The 14,168-nt window shown below is 43.8% G+C and overlaps 1 protein-coding gene across 3 annotated transcripts in view; it reads right to left on the reverse strand.

The window, feature by feature from the left end:
- The window catches only part of PKIG (cAMP-dependent protein kinase inhibitor gamma), a 64,074-nt gene that overhangs the window by 29,460 nt on the left and 20,446 nt on the right, over positions 1 to 14,168 (reverse strand). The gene's annotated exons all lie outside the window — the stretch shown is intronic.

Below are 14,168 nucleotides of genomic sequence, written 5' to 3' on the forward strand. Positions count from 1 at the left end.
CACCGTGGGCCACCTAGTTTGCTCTGCAGTATTTTAACTAATGTCTTTGGTATATAATACACCAGGTTAGGGTGGAGATCTGCTTCTCAGCCCACCCCCATCTCTTTTTTCCTGCTCAATTTTTCAAGGTGCTTAATATCCCCGAAGTTTTCTAGGTGCACGCTGGGCACCGTGCGTGCGTGCGTGAGCTTTCCTTCACTTCGGGGAATGACACGCGCCCACATGCAAGGCTTGAGAGCGCTGGTCTTAACTTGAGGAACTGGATTCTGATCTTAGTCACCCACCCAACTGAATGAAGAGCCTTAAGTCAGTCACCCCTCTCTCTGGAACTCAGTTTCCCCATCAATAAAACGGCTTTGATGTCTTCCCCTTCTGCAATTCAGTGACTGAGGAGCTTAACAAGTACAAAGGGATTTTACCACAAGCTGACTAACTCCACGCTTGAGGGAGGGAAGAACCCAGGATAGTCACAGGACACTGCTCAAGAGGTCAGGCTCAGCCTGGCTCCTACCCCCTTTATTTAGCAGAACTGTTTCTCTGGGAGAAAACCCGAAAGAATTCACTAAACAAATCCTGGGGGACACTGAAAGAGGCAGCATAAACTGGAAGATAAGATAAAGAAGAGAATTTAACTACCCTTAGGGACTGGCATGGAACAGCAGCGGCCACAAGAGGTAATAACTGCGTGCATTTGTAGAGTGCCTGGTGGGGAAGACATTTAAGCCTCTCTGCTTCAGCGTGCAGCGGAAAGCAATGACATGCATAGTGATTGTCAGCATCAACTTAGGAGCCAGAGACATGGATCTGAGTCCTGTGCGACTTGAGGGTGGTTTTTGTTTGTTTGTTTGTTTGTTTACTATAAAATGGAATGCTAGGGCCTCCATTTTAGGACTGTGAGAATTAAATAACATGTAATGGAACTGTAAGTTTTTGACACATACTAAGTGTTGACAGATGGTAGCGCTCATTGCTGTAGTACATAACCTCATTTGATTCTCATTTTATGAGAATGAGGTACCCAGCGGCTACACTATTCATCCCCTATTCCTGAACAGGAAAATGAAGCACAGAGAAGTGACATGCCTGGGGTCACACAGCTCAAGATGAAAGGGCCAGACTTGGAAAATGAGTCTTAATGAGGCCAGCACACATGCCAATGCTACTTCTCAAAATGGTTATTTCACCGAGTCTGGCCCTTATTTCTAACTGGGATCATCTCTTCTTAGAAAAATGAGCGAAGCTTATTAAAACAAATGGGCAAGATGTGGGAGGGAGAGTTTTCCCGGGGTCAGCTGGGCAATCTTTTGCTTAAAGAAAACATTTGGGGCCACTAAGTAAGAGGTGGTGCTTACTTGTTTTACTACCAAAATACTGTGTGGCCTGGAAGCAAGACTGGGCTTCAATCGCCTCTCCCCCAAAGAGACAGATCTGATTTGTCTTAAAGCTGCTTGGATGGGAAGTTGGGGTTGGAGCTCTATTGGTAAAGAAGAAGCTATTTATAGGTGTGGGTAAGGCTGTGGTCGTTTGTAACTTAACCAGAATTTTAATTAGTTCTCAGAAAATTCTGATGCTCATCAAAAAAAGGCCAAGCCAGCAGGCTACATATAGGGTGGGGCAAAAGTTTACAGTCATTTGAATGGAAAATAATACAGTAATTAATAAATAATACAGGAGTAAACTGTTTCATGTATTCACAACTGTAAACCTACTTTGCCCCACCTTGGAGTTTGCCAACCTGAAGGCTTTCCCACAGCTGGTATGAGACTGCAGTGGGATAAGAAGAGGACCAGCCTGGTACCCCAGGGAAGCAGCAGGTAATGGCTCAGAGACCTGGGTTTCCTGTTCCTCGCTGTATATGACCTTGACCTAGCTGTGTATGTGCCTTGGTTTCCCACTGTAAAACAAGAATTAAAATCACACTTACCCTGCAAAATTCTTAAGTGGATACGTGCCTAACACATACTACAAGTTAAAAAATACTTGCAAAAAGAAGCTGTAGCATCTTAATTGTAAAGACATTATTTTCTAATTCTGACTCAGTTTCACCATCCTCTGCCCTGAGGATGATGTGACAATAAATGAATCAGGTTAAGAATGCTGGGAAGCCAGAAAAAGGGCCCAGTGTTTCTTAGAACATCGGGATGAGCACAGAACGAAAAGTCTGCCGAGAGCAGCTGGAATGCTCTCAGCAGCAGCACTCAGCCGGGAGGGCCTGGAGGCCGGGCCAGTGTCTGGCTGTGCCTTTAGTCCAGAAGCCAAAGTGGTGTCAGGAAACGAGGATGGGCTCTTGACAGGTCAGCTTACTGACATCACCCTCAGTGCTGTGAAGCAGGTTTTGTTACTTGAATGAATATAATAGTAAGGAGCCCATTCATAAAAGCAAAGATACAGTTTCTTTCTATAACATGTATTTGGTAACACTGTCCTTACAGAGGCGCTGTACACCTGTGACAGAACCCATGCAGAGGACCGGAACCAGCAGCTCACTCATTTTGTCTTCTGACAACGGCAGATGTACTTCGGGGCCATGCCTGGTGCTGAGCGCTCTATAAATACCATTTTATGTCATCCTCCCCACAATCAGGTGCAGGAGGTATTATTAATATTCTCATCTTACAAATGTGGAAACTGACGTGTGCAGAGACTGACCAGCCTACAAAGGTTCACTGGGTAAGTGACAGAGCCCATGCTGTATTTTTAAGTCCCTGACTCACAGCCAGCACGATCGGCTCCACTGGAGGACAAAGGAAACTTTGGCTGCCTCATAGCACAGAGCTGCCCTTAATTCTCACCCCCTCGCCCCTTGTCTGGAAGGAGTTTCTCCCTCCTCTGAATTTCCTTAGTACTTTATCTGTTTCTTAAGAAACTTTTCCTCTTCTCTTTTGAGGCATATTTATTTCTGGGCAGATCTTATTCCTCTGCTATAATTTGAGCTTCTTAAGGAAAAGATCCGTGTCTAATTTATGAGCATTTTGTACATACTATGAGTCACTTATTAAAATAAAAAATCCATAAACACTTTTATCAAATGTTTACCATATGCCAGATAATACTCTAATATAATCATAATTGATTATAAAAAATAGCAAAATATAGAAGAACAGAAAAAAGGGAGGAAAATCACCCATCATCCTACCACTCAGAAATAACCAGTTATTCTCCTGGGGTACAGGCACAGAAAGAATCACACCTAGACTCAAAACAATGTTTTGAAATCAGGCACTTAAGTCATTTGGGGCGCGGGGGTGGGGGGTGGGGGTGGGGAGGAGAGGGAGTCGTCAGCCCCAAAAAGGTGACGAAGAAATGTTCCATTTTGTTGGTTGGTTTGGGAGTGCCCTGGCTGCTTTCTGCAGGGTTCCATGTTCTGAGGCTCCACTTCCTTGTCCCCCTCAGGTTACCTCTGAAGTCCGATGAACAGCTGGCAGGAGAAGGGAAGCCTGAGCATGCATCTTGACAACGGGGAGGGGTTTGCGGGATACCACACTGCCCCTCCCTGCCCTTTTCAGCTTTCTTATGATCCGCTTCCCACCAGCTAAAGACAGGTTTTGACTGGGGCAGTTCTGGGACAGATGGATCTTCACTCTTGAGTAAATTTTAAACAATCTTAGCCTTGTTATGTTTAAAACTGAGAAGGGCATGTGATCACCTCCTGTTCATGACGCGGGATGCCAAGTGCAGAGAAGGCAGGCTTCCTGACTCTGCAGAGCCTGGTGCTCTAACAGTAGGAAGTCCTTCTATCGATCCCAGGCGCTCCCTTGCCACTGTGCGTAGAAATCCTACTCAGCCATCAGATGTCAGATTAAATGTCACTTCCTTCTGAGCCAAGGTAGCTCCCGCTTCTGTGTCGGTCCTACGGCACTCTCTGTTTCTCCTCTCATAACCCTTACCACGTGATTGTAAGTATATGTTATCTGTTTTCCCTGCCAAGCTGTAAACTCCGTGAGAGCAACAACATGTCTCCCTTGTCCACTGGTACAGAAAAGGAAACTCAGTAAATGTTTTCTATGTGCACGCACGCGCGTGCGCACACACACACACACACACACACACACACATCCACACCCAATCTTGGGTAGTCCAGGCTTGAGGTAAAGGGAGCAATAACATGAATTAAAAAAGTATCATGTGCCCTGGCCAGGTGGCTCGGTTGGTTGGTCCGTCGTCCTGTGCACTAAAAGGTTATGGGTTTGACTACCAGTAGGGGCATGTATAGGAGGCAACCGAGGAAAACAATAAAGAGAAAACGGTCCCTACAATGAAAAAGGAAATTCGGACAAATGAGAAGCTTAAAAAAAGTTCTTATGTCTTCAGAGAGATTCTGAAGATACTGTGTCCATAAAAAATGAAATAAACTGATAATACTGGGCTCTTGGAAATTAATAATATGAATACTGAAATGAACAATTCAGTATAAGGACTGGAAAATAAAAAAAGGAAGGAAATCTTTCAAAAGATAGAGAAAATATTCACAGAATAAAAAAGGATCTCTCTATAGAACAATAATCCAGGAAGTTCACCATCAGACTAAACAGGAATTCCAGAAAAAGAATAGAAAGGGGGAAAAGTACAATAGGAAATTATCTAAGAAATCATGAGGAAAAATTCTCAAAGCTGAAGGAAGATTGCATCTTCCCACTGAACAGTTTAAAGAGTGTTGAGAAAGATGAACAGAGACCGTAGCTAGACACAGTCTCCTAATCGTCTAGAATTCAAAATGGAAAAAATCCTAAAAGTTTCTAGAGAGGCAAACAGACTGTTTCAAAAGAAAAGAATCAGATGCTCTCAAACTGCTTACCAGCAACACTGGGTGCCTGAGCTCAAGGAGCAATGCTTTCTGGGGAAAGGGTCTAAAGCAGTGGTTCTCAACCTTCCTGATGCCGCGACCCTTTAATACAGTTCCTCATGTTGTGGTGACCCCCAACCATAAAATTATTTTCGTTGCTACTTCATAACTGTAATTTTGCTACTGTTATGAATCTTAATGTAAATATCCGATATGCAGGATATATTTTCATTGTTACAAATTGAACATAATTAAAGCAGTGATTAATCACAAAAACAGTATGTAATTATATATGTGTTTTCCGATGGTCTTAGGCGACCCCTGTGAAAGGGTCGTTCGACCCCCAAAGGGGTCGCGACCCACAGGTTGAGAACCGCTGGTCTAAAGGAAAACCATTTGGAACCTAGAATTTATACTCAGCTAAGCAATAAAAGCATTTTCAGACATGCAAGGACTTACAAAATTTTTTCTCATTCACTCTTTTCTCAGAAAACGCCTGGAGAACATACTTTGCCTAAATGAGGGTTTAAACTAAGGAGATTTGAAAAACAGGGATCTAACAAATGAGGTGACAGGAATGTCAAGGATGATGATGAGGGCAGCTCTGGACCTTGGCTGACTCACAGGCCTAGAGAGTGCCCGTCTGACCACAGGAGGAGGGTGGGAGGCTTCAGGGAAACAGAACTGATGGGCTGTTTGATAGGTCTGCTGAAAACTGTATTGAAAGTCTACAGGAAAGTATGGAAAGCCTTGGCAATAAGGAACAAAAAAATCCTTATTATGAAGTCCAGGAAACGTAGTCAAACAGAAAGGAAAAATAATTAGAATGTGACTGGCTCAGCAGTAAATAATGTTTGCTGTCCCATAACACAGATTTTAATTCCCAATGTGATCCTGAGAGAAAAGGGTTAGGAGAAGTAGCATGAGAAGTATGTATGAGTCTGTGGTGGTTATAGAAAAGCTAAAGCCTCGCGTGCTGGTCAACAGGTAACATCTAAATCTGGTGAATAAAGAAGAGCAGTATGGTGGTGTGTGGTCCTGGTTTGGATCTGATTTGAACAACAACAACAAAAAAAATACTTAAGAGTTAATTAGAGATCTTTGCTAATAATAAGCGATTATTAATTATGTGATAGGTGATTATGGCAGCACGTGTGTGTGTGTGTGTGTGTGTGTGCGCGCGCGTTCTCTTATTCTCTGAGATACCTGCTAAAGTAGTTATTGATAAAATGACATAATATCTAGTAATAGGGGGAGAATGGCTGTAGTCATAAATGAAATAAAACTGGTCTTGATTCTTGGAGCTGGGTAATGAGTGGTTCATGAAGGTTCATTATATTATTCTCTTTAATTTTTTATGTGTTTGAAAATTTCCTCAATAAAAAATGTTTAAAAAAGATATAGCTATATAAGCATATATTTAGGATATGTTAAAAATACTAGAACAAACAGCTAATAGAATCAATAGTATATGCTCTTGGGAACAGAACAGGAGAGAGGGGACTGGAGGGGTGAGGGTAGGGGATAGCTGATTTTTAGTGTAAGTTTTTAATTATATTTGATTTTTAAAAGAATGAAGCAAAACTATGTGCATGTACCATTTGGACAAAAAAGAGAATTAATTTTTAAAAAGAAATGGAGGTAATTTAAATGGAGGTAACCACCAAAAGAATTAAAAGCAAAAAAAAATTAGCCCTAGCCGGTTTGGCCCAGTGAATAGAGTGTCGACCTGAGGACTAAAGGGTCCTGGGTTAATTCCGGTCAAGGGCAAGTACCTAGGTTGCAGGTTTGATCCCCAGCCCTGGTCAGGGCGAGTGCAGGAGGCAACCAATCGATGTGTCTCTCTCACATTAATATTTTCTCTCTGTCTCTCCCTCACCCTTATAACTCTCCCTAAAAATCAATGGAAAAATATCCTCAGGTGAGGATTAACAAACAAAAAAATTAAAATGGCTCCCTCAGGGTAAGGGGTTAAGCAGAATAATGATGCATATCTGGACTTTAAATGATGTGCATGCATTACTTTTTAAAAATATTATCTATTATCATCAGTTATGGCTGTCAGTTTTTAGCAGGGTCTTTTGCTAATCCTGACACCTACAAACTGAACCGGTTTCTCCAGGTGAAGAATCCTAAACTACCCAGTGTGAATATCTCCACATTAAATGTAATAATAACTATTATTGCCACTTGACTATGTCTACCATTTGTCATTGCTTTTATGTTTGTTATTTCTAATCTTTGTAACACTCCTGCAAGACAGGTATTGCTATTCCCATTTTACAGATGAAAAGATTGAGGCTGAGAGACATTAGCCATTTGCTTAAGGTCACCAAGTAGGCCAGGCTTGGGAGACTCTTTCCACCACCTTACCTCTCCTTACATCCCACTGGTGGGGTACAGTCCAGATGTGTACTTTTACATCAACTTCCTCATCAACTCCACGAAACAGGAGAGACAAGATTATCCTCACTTAACATATGAAAAAACTAAAGCTAAGAAAAGTTAGATAATGTGCCTAAGAATCCAGTAGTACTTTCTTCATCCCTTATCATCTATCCCCTTGAGAATAAAATGTCAAGTTATTCATCCTCCTCATGGACATTTGACGTAAGAGTCACTAAATGAATGCTGCCAAAGCAAGAGTTTTTATTTTCTCCAAAGGAAGAGAGTAATAACCCATGGAATGTCCTCAGTTGCTCAAATGTCAGCTGCCTGCCTGGCATAACACAGATCAGCTGCTAGCACGGCAGCCTGCAGCAGTTCCCAGAGCCAGTGCTGCTCTTCTTGGCTCCAAAAGAAAGGAATGAGCCGTGGGTGCTTCTGCCCTGAAAAGAGAATGTCTATCTCCTAAATCTACTTCAGTCAAGGCCATGTGGCCCAAGGCTTTTTATCGTTGACAGGAATCTTAGCTCAGTGTGCCTCTAGAGCAGAGGCAAGTTTGTAAAGCTGTAGAACAGACTGTAAGCGTGAAGCCAAAAGTGGGGAACTGAAGCGCCTGGGTCCTCTCAAGTTGACAGGTAAGCTAACGGCACTGCTTGGCAGAGAAGCAGCCCCAGAGCTGGGCACAAATGCCATGAGCCTGGTGTGAGATGCTGCTCCCGGGCTCTTCTGGCAGCGGAACAATGGCCAAGCGGCAACTGGGGGAAGAAGCTGTTTACTTAAGTTCAAACTATTTCCAGCACCAGCAATCTGCACATATTTGGATGACAAATCTCTGAGCTTCAAGTGAGCAGTGCTTTGCTCCTGGACACTCACCGAACACATCGCCTCCCCACACCACCCCCAGACCCACTCCCTAACACTTGTTGCCCTCAAGGTGCTTAATTTAAGTTGATGAATTTTAAAAGATTATAAAAAGAAACGACATTTTAAGAGGAACTAACTTTTGTTTTTAAATCCTCACTCAAGGATATGTTTTTATTAATTTTAGAGAGAGAGGAAGGGAGAGAGAGTGGGAAACACCAATGTGAGAGAAACATCAATTGGTTGCCTCCCGTATCCACCCTGAGTGGGGGGTCAAACCCGAAACACCTAGGTATGTGCCCTGACCAGGAATCGAACCCACAACCTTTCCAACCAAGCTATCTGGCCAGGGCAAGAACAACTGACTTTAATTCATTTGTCTATAAGTTTAAACTACATAGTATCATTTTTTTAAGGCGTGAATCAGATATTAAATTCTAATACATGTGTATTCTATAAAAAAAAATACAACTGAAATGCAAAAAGCACCTGAATGAGGTCTCTATTTTAACATGTAGTACACTGTTGGTATGACACTGAGCCCTGCTCAAGACTTACAAAGAGAATGTTTCTTATGACACAGTTTACATAGGATGATAAAAAGGTTTAAAAGCAGATCCACAAACAATATATAATCGCATACACATTCCAAACAAATAAAAGATGTCTTATTACCGACCAATTCTGGGGCAGAAGCCGTTGTAGTGTTCCATAAATCAGCAATGCCCTCCGCAACGCCCCCCCCCCCACCCCCCCCCGCATTCCCAACAGGAGAGGTTTGCCTGTAAGGAAAAGATGTGCAGAGCCTTCTGCACAGTTGTAACTCGAAGAAGGTGTTACATATACCTTTGCCAACAAATGTGTTTGGAAAAAACAGCCTATCTCTAAAAGCTGCCTTGTTTTTACAGCAAAAGCAATGCTGATCAGCCATCTCCCCTGAGCCAGGCGTTAATTCCAAAGGGGAAAACTGACTGTTAATCATCACGTACTATATTGGCTAAATTGTTGGGGGCTTTCAGTCCTGTCACACAACGCAGACAGGTACCAGCATAGAGAAAAAGGGCAGTAAGTGAGAAGAAAGGTTTACAGTGTGAAGGGTGATGCTGGACGGTTAATTTAGGAAGAGGGAACAGAAGGGACTAACTTGTTTCTTTCCCCTCTGCTAAGGGAGCCTATCAGAAGACAAACAAAAAGGTCTCTAAGATAAGCTTTCAGTAAGGGCACTTTCAGGAGGAAAGTGCTAGTGAGGGTAAAGAAAGGAAACATGTCTATACACAGTGGAAATGTAAATTATTTTAGAAAAATTTTGCAGGTCAACTTGTCAATGCTATATTAACCATAGTTTTGGTTTTTACATTTTTTTAAATTGATTTCAGAGCGAGGAAGGGAGAGGAAGAGATAGAAACATCAATGATGAGAAAGAATCATTGATCGGCTGCCTCCTGCACCCCCCCAACCGCCTTACTGGGGATGGAGCCTGCAAACTGGGCATGTGCCCTGAAAGGGAATTGAACCCTGACCTCCTGGTTCATAGGCTGACACTCAACCACTGAGCACACAAGCCGGGCAATTAATCATATATATATTTTTTAAGTGTGTGTGTGTTTAAATATATTTTTATTTCAGAGAGAAAGGAAGAGGGAGAGAGAGATAGAAACATCAATGATGAGAGAGAATCATTGATCGGCTGCCTCCTACAAGCCCCCCACTGGGGATTGAGCCCGCAACCTGGGCAGCACGTGCCCTTGACAGGAATCAAACCTGGGACACCTCAGTTTGCAGGCCGACGCTCCATCCACTGAGCCAAACCAGCCAGGGCTTAATCATAATTTTTTAAAAATAATTCTTTATTGTTGAAAGTATCACATATGTCCCCTTTCCCCCCCCCCCCATTGACCCCCCTTAAGCCCCCCACCCCACTCTCACCCCACCCCGGGCCTCCAGCCTGGTCCTCTAGTCTGCATAAAAATATCTCAAACAAATCAAAACAAAAACCAGAGCTCTTTTCTTTAATAAACCGTAACCATGATATAACATAAATTTATAACATAAATATAAATTTCAGAAGAAAGGAAATCCAGAGAATAGAAATTCTGCTTTAAATGTGCCTTATCAGAGATTTCTTTGTAATGATAATACCCGTGTTACCGAGATATGGAAAAATGTAGGTGTTTAGATGGAAAATGCCTTAACATTCCTATAAGGCAATTTGATATTTCATATTGAAATCTTTTTATTTACTTTTGTTAATCCTCACCTATTTTTTCATTGATTTTTAGAGAGTGGTGTTAACGTAAAAAAACATTGAAACCTGTAAAGAATTTTTGTGAGTTTATTTGAGCCAAACTGTCGACATATGCCGGGGAAGCAGAACCTCAACGAATTGAGATAGTGCTCCGGAGAATGGCAGGGTTACATCCGTATTTATACATGAAATTCATTGGTGACACATTTAAGGAGGTGGGATTAAGCGAAGTGGGGGAAACCTCTGTGATAGGATAAAAAGTAAAATGATGGACACATACTTAGGTGGGTGTAGGAACAATTAACATGACAAATGAAAGAATCTGCTGCATCTGTCCTGGGCTTAGCACACCTGGTTGCCCCAGGGGCTCCAGATAAAGGGAAATCACAAGTTACCCAGACATTTCAAGGAAATGTTATCATAGATGCAAAAAGACAGATAGGCTCAGTTACAGTAAAGGTTGACCTTATCAGTGAAGATATCGGCCCAGGACGCAACTGCCCACCATAACTGCCCCTAGTTAAGGTTTAATTTCAGACCATCCTTTGTGGTTACTCCAGGTCTCTGAGTCTGCAAAACTGCCATGCAGGCCTCTCCTGAGCTTGTCAGGTCAGCATGTGGCCCCTTTCGTCCACATAGGTAGGGAGTGGCAGAGAAAGAGAGAGAAACATTGCTATGAAAGAGATACATCCCAAAACTGCCATGCAGGCCTCTCCTGAGCTTGTCAGGTCAGCATGTGGCCCCTTTTGTCCACACAGGTCTGTTTCTTTGTTACTAATGTTGTGGCCGCACCCCATAACAAAGAATCAGAATTTCCGGAGGATGAGGCCCAGAAATCAGGATTTTAAAAAGATTCCCAGGTGATTCTAATGTGCAGCCAAGGTTGAGAACCACTGCCCTAGCTAGTCATACAGTTTAGACCTCCTGACCTTTTTCTCCCTCAAGACAACAACTGGGCCTCGGGTATATGTCAGGTTCAGAAAAGCAGCAAAATCAGACAAGTGACACAGTGGCTACCTCAGGACCAGCTACACTGACTAATGACCCCACATGCCCTGGCACCAACCCATCAGTGGAGACCACGACCCTGAAAGAGAAATAAATATGCTCAGGACAAAGGAGCCAGTGACCATCTCCCTCCAGGGACACGCCCCTGCCATTCCCTTCCCCTCTCCCTCCCCCAGGCACGTATCTCCTAACCTCTAAGTCCCCATGAGATTTGCAACCAGGGGAGCAATGGGCAGTGGCAGCTCCTCCCAGGCTCACCCCCTGAACCTGTCTCCAAGGCCCCCTTTTCTCTGACTTCTCAGTGAGCCAAAGCAGCCCCGCCTCGACTTTCCTGCTGCTTCTCCTATGCCAGTGATGGCGAACCTATGACACGCGAACTCATTATTTTGGTTGATTTTTCTTTGTTAAATGGCATTTAAATATATAAAATAAATATCAAAAATATAAGTCTTTGTTTTACTGTGGTTGCAAATATCAAAAAATTTCTATATGTGACACGGCACTAGAGTTAAGTTAGGGTTTTTCAAAATGCTGACACGCCGAGCTCAAAAGGTTCGCCATCACTGTCCTATGCCCTTGTTTCACTGTCCTGAGTATATTTTTGCTGCCATCATGGACCCAGTACCCTTTGGCTCAGTGCTGTGTAGCCCTTCCCTTTGGATATCCCCATCCCCCCATGCCCTTTTCCTTAAATAAATTTAAGTTTTCTTTATTCACCCTCTGAGATGGCTGTTTAGCCTACCTGCGCAGTCCTGACTTTAACCTTTTACTACTAATGACATGAAAAAAAGTCTCATTTTCATGTTAAGATGTATACTGTAGGGTTTCATATTTGAAAAAGGAAAAACAGCATTTTGCATAAAAAGATGACAAACTATTAGGAACACTGAAGATAATTTTATTTTCTTTCAGTCTATTGGTATTTTAAATTTTTCTAAAAAGCATTATTTTTATAATAAAAACATAGTATTACTTCCATAAAAAGAAAAAGACCAAAAGCTATTTTTAAGTTCCTTTGGATGATATATACCAAGTGCCACAAATATGTATACACACTGACTTATAAGTGAGAGAGATATTTATAGCAGTGATTTATAACAGTGAAAAAATGGAAACATTCAAAATATCAAACACATTGTCTGGCCATTGAAAACAGTGGAGAGAGACATGACCCACACTCTGCCCTCTAAGCATAGTCTCCGGGGCCCTGCACCTGCCCTCTACTCCCAAGGTCTGGCCCAGGAGGTGTGTTGCCAGCTTGTGCCTGACACAGGGGGTGGGCACTGGGACCTTTCCCACTGTAGAAGGCACACCTGAAAGTGGGAGGAAATGAAGTCCCTAAGCTCTGTTCAGGCACCGCAACCATATTCAAGCTACCTGATGACAGCAATGATCAGGAAAAGCATAATACTAGAGGCCTGGTGCACAAAAATTTGTGCACTCGGGGGGTGTCCCTCAGCCTAGCCTGTGCACCCTCAGGGGATGTCCACCTGCTGGCTTAGGCCCACTCCCCGGGGGATCGGACCTAAGCTGGCAGTCAGACATCCCTCTGGCAGCCTGGGAGCCCTTGGGGGATGTCCACTTGCCAGTGGGGAGCAGGCCTAAGCTGCAGTCGGTCATCCTTAGTGCTGCTGAGGAGGCGGGAGAGGCTCCCACCACCACCACTGTACTGGCAGCCGTCAGCCTGGCTTGTGGCTGAGCAGAGCTCCCCCGTGGGAGCACACTGACCACCAGGGGGCAGCTCCTGAATTGAGTGTCTGCCCCCTGGTGGTCAGTGTGTGTCATAGTGACTAGTCATTCTGCTGTTAGGGTCAATTTGCATCTTACCCTTTTATTATATAGGATATTATAGAGGATAGAGGCCTGGTGCATGGGTGGGGCCGGCTGGTTTGCCCTGAAGGGTGTCCCGGATCAAGGTGAGAGTCCCGCTGGGGTTCCTGGCCAGCCTGGGTGAGTGGCTGATGGCTGTTTGCAGGCTGGCCAAGCCCCCCAGCCCGGACCCTCACCCCATGGGGGTGTGGCCAGCCTGGGTGAGGGGCTGATGGTTGTTTTCAGGCTGGCCACACCCCCCGCCAACCCAAGCTCCCAGCCTCTCCTTTTTTTCCTGGGATTTATTTATCTTCTATAATTGAAACTTTGCAGCCTTGAGCAGAGCCGAGGGCCAGCAAGGGCAGGCAGGAAACTTGGCTTCCTCTATCACCCAGGGCAACCCAAGCCTCCTGCTCACTCCAGCTCCCCGGCCTTGGCCATCTTAGTTGGGTTAATTTGCATACTCGCTCCTGATTGACTGGTGGGCGTGGCTTGAGCGTAGTGGGGGGGATGGTTAATTTGCATGTTTCTCTTTTATTATATAGGATGTGGGGAAGTGTAAGACTTGGTTGGAAAGCTTAGAAGGAGGACATTCTGAGAAAAGGGAAGTGTGTGGAAGGCCGCCTGCCCTGTTTATCAGAATTCCGACTTAGGGGACACTTAGGGGAGCGTCGAAGGCGGCGCCCCTAATTATTCCTTGACCATTCCAAACAAGCCTGTGCATGTGCAGACCCCCGGATGTTTACTGGAATCCTCATGCTTAATCCCTGGATGCCCTTGCCTAGAGGACAATGTAAACACATGTGTCCTCCCAAGATGACTCACCCTACTGATTGTATCTAAAAGATAAACTTTATCTCAAACTGCTGCTACAATAAAAGGCTAACCACACAGGCAGTTCTCTTTCACAGTGAAACTGTGTCAGAGTAATCTGTTCATGCATTGTTCAGGGGTTGCTGGTCAGCCCTGGCAAGAATAATGAAAGAAAGGAGAGAAGCAGATCCCAGGAAAAGAAAAGGAAATAAAATGGAAGAAAAGGAAGATTTTTAGAAAGGCCAGATAGAATCCTGGGAGGAT

This window comes from Myotis nattereri (genome assembly GCF_964212035.1).
Source record: "Myotis nattereri genome assembly, chromosome: 8".
Taxonomy (NCBI): Eukaryota; Metazoa; Chordata; class Mammalia; order Chiroptera; family Vespertilionidae; genus Myotis; species Myotis nattereri.